Source organism: Prionailurus bengalensis, chromosome D4, assembly GCF_016509475.1.
Source record: "Prionailurus bengalensis isolate Pbe53 chromosome D4, Fcat_Pben_1.1_paternal_pri, whole genome shotgun sequence".
In the NCBI taxonomy this organism is placed as follows: domain Eukaryota; kingdom Metazoa; phylum Chordata; class Mammalia; order Carnivora; family Felidae; genus Prionailurus; species Prionailurus bengalensis.
In genome coordinates this window covers 21,326,409-21,330,000 of record NC_057359.1, presented here as the reverse complement: position 1 = coordinate 21,330,000, position 3,592 = coordinate 21,326,409, and positions in this window count along the sequence as shown.

The window sequence follows — 3,592 nt, the reverse complement described above, 5'->3', positions numbered from 1 at the left end:
TTTCCCCCTGCTTTCTTGCACTTTCGGGTTTCTTGGGCACCAACAATTCCCTCCTAACCTTGGCTCCCAAAGGCTGCCAATGATGTGCAAATCTCTAATTCCCTGTTTTAAAATACTTTCTGCTTCAAATACGTGGCCAGACTCTGACTGTTAAGGTACTAGATATCCAGAGCTGGAAAAGAGGGCTGAGTCAACCGAGGCCAGACCACCTTGTGAAGGATGGGATCTGAAACTTAGTGTTGGGAGCCTCCTATCTCACTCAGGCATGTGAGCATCCTTTCAACAAATCATTACTGAGCCCCTCCAATATCCTAGACCCTCTGGTGGAAACTAGTGATAAAGAAATACGCTTCCTAACCCAGAGACATTATACTATAATAAGTAGGTGGGAAGGGGGGAGGTAGAGAACTACAGTTGCAATTGTTTAATGTCTTAGAGTGTTCAGTAACTCATGAAAGGAGATAAAATAAATGAATATATGAATAAACTGTGTGGTACATAATATATGCTTGGTAATTGAGCTATCCACGTTATAATAAAATATAATGCTACAGATAAATAGTAAACCCAGTGGGAGCAAAGAGGAGGGAAGTCTTGGGGGAATCAGAGAGGGAAGAGGACATTTGAGCTGAGGCTTGAAGGATGGGAAGGAACAAGGTTCTATCATTTGGACACGATGATGAAACACCAATGCAACCAGTTGAAAAGAGCGCTCTGGACCCTCTTGCTTGGGCATCTTCAGACCTGTCTTTCTGGATGAAGACTTTCTGGATGACTGAGCTTTCCCACCTGTGGGAAAGGGAGCCTCCATTGACCTGTTCACTACCAGCCCTGTGATTCTATGAGCTCTCAGGTTGGGAAACCCACACATCACCCAAGTATGCCCTGTGAGTGACGCAGGCTCTCATTTCTGCCGGAGGAAATGAATTCAGGAAGAAAATGATAATCTACAGGGAGTAACACCCACACGGTTATCACTCAAATGATCCCAAAAGGCTCTGAATCTGATTGGAGTGGTGCTTCATAAACTTCCTTTCAAGGGGTTTCTTTGTCATCTTAGTAATTATGAAAGACTTTTATAGTCTGATTAAATATGTTCAAACCCTGTTCAATTTTATACTTATTTTAAAACTACACCCATTGTTTCTCTTTCCCTAATTTTCTTTTTCTTTTCTTTTTTTTCTTTACATATGCATCTTTAGTATCATGAATTTCCCCCTTTTTTCCCCTCCCCACCTCTTCTTCAAACATCTACAATAATATCCCAGGATCAATTCTAGGTGACCTCTTCATTTACCTATTTTTCCTGATGTATTTTTCCTGGTCTTCTCCTGGCAGAATCCCAGATCTGCAGAGTGGCTGTGGGCCTTGCTAGTTTCCATGTTTATTGAATATTTCACTTATTTATTTATTGGTTCGTTCCAGTTATGCGCATGGCAGTGCTCTGGGTGCTAAATATATAGCAGTAAACACATTAGGCAAGGTCCCTGCTTAGGGAATTACATCCTGGATATATTGTAAATTAAGTGAAAGGAGTAAGTAATTTGCCACTGGGGCCCCCTCACATCCCTCTTCCAACAGCTGTTTTGTCTTGTGTTTCTCCCTTTACTCTGCTCACTAACAAAACTTCTCTCTACCTTGGTTCCCCGCAGCTTCCTGGTCCTCCCTGAAGATCCTCATCAAGCATGCCCAGGCCATGCTGGGCTCCACCTATCTCACTCAAATTGAATCAATCGATCTCCTATCCCGATGTTTCTCAAATCAAGATATGTATACCATATACAAGAAATTTGAAAAACTGCAGAGAAAAATCCACTGCATTTTCCAAAGACGCAAAGTCCATTAGATGATAAACGAGGATAGAGCAGAAAATGAAATATGAAATTAACATAAAAAATTTCAATATCATAAGGAAAAAAGAGACATCATGTGGTTGGTTGCTTTGAACTATGCCCCGGTGTCCCCAAGAGCAGTAAGAGAGAGACAAATGGGAACAGAAAGGGAAATCAAGACAGAGACAGAGGTGAGCTGGGAAGCAGGGAGGTACATATACGCTCTCCAGAACTACACCAAGAAACCCTTGGGGGCCGTGCCAGATCCCGGTTCCACAGGGTCTGGATCTCCAGCCTTATCCCCACACTGCTCTCCTGCTGAAAGCCCTCCAAAAGCTTCCTGTGGTGATCTCAGCCTTCTCTGTAGCATCTGCCCTCGCCCAGACATCAGAGCATGACTACCCTTCCCCCTACATGTCTTTCTTCAGCCCCCGGGGCTTTCTTTTCTTCCTCAATGTGACCACTTGTTCCCTCCTTTGAGGTTTTGTGGGAGCTGCTGCTCTCTTTGCTCACAGAGCTCTCCATCCTACCCCATTTTCACCCACATCATGTCTTCAGATGGTTAGAATCTTTCTCCTTGTCATTTGCCTTTCACTTAAATGACATCTTCTCAGGGACATGTGATAACACCGATCCAAAGGAGCCTTCTAATACTCCAATTACTCCAATATCTCCCTCTTTTATTTCTCGGCATAGCAATTATCACTATCTGAAAAGATCTTATTTGAGTATTTGTAGAGTTGATGTTTATCTTGGCCAACGTTGATTTCAAGTCCCATGAAAGCAGGATCTTGCCTGTCTTATTTCCTGACACATGCATTTCCCAAAAAGTCTGGGATACAGTAGGCACCCTGTTAATGTTTGCTTTGTCATTGAAGATTAAGGTAACACATTGCATAAGCCTTTCCTGAGAGAAAATGAGAAGAACGGCATAAAAAAAAAAAAAAAAGAGAGAGAGAAGAAAAAGTTGTACAAATGAAGATTTGTCTCTCTTACTATATAGTTCGCCATGGAACCATGTCAACATAGCTATTTATATGGGTAGTTGATCATACCTACAAATTCCCGAGAATCGTTCATTTTGTCAGTCAAATTGAGATTTGTTGTTCTAGACATTGTGTCAGGCACTGAAAACCTAGCGATGAATGAATGCTACGTTATTTATACACTTGAGGAAGTGGGGAGAAAGTTGCTAACAGTCTGGAAAGCGCTTTGGTGGAGTTGTGTACAAATTATTTTGAGCAGAAGAAGGACTGGCTAAGTCTTGCCTGGAAGAATTGCAGAAACAGCATTAACATATGCTTTGGGTTTGGAAAGATAAGAGGACATTTTATAAGCAGAAAAGAAGGGAAAGTTCAGTCTAGGTAGAGGGGCAAGAACGTGTGCCATAAAGTAAAATTGTAAGATGTGCTGATTTTATAATCAGGGGAAAAGTGGATGTTTCCCACATGGTGGGAAGCCAGGAAGTAAGAGAGAAAGACGGTGGGAGGTGGACCTGTGAAGTGTCACTGCTGTCAAACTATAAGATCTGGGCAGTCCTGGGGCGCCTGGGTGGCTCAGTCGGTTGAGCGACAGACTCCAGCTCAGGTCATGATCTCATGGATCGTGAGTTCGAGCCCCGCGTCGGGCTCTGTGCCGACCGCTCGGAGCCTGGAGCCTGCTTCGGATTCTGTGTCTCCCTCTCTTTCTGTCCCTCCCCCGCTCATGCTCTGTCTCAGAAATAAATAAACATTAAAAAAAATTTTTTTTAATTAAAAAAA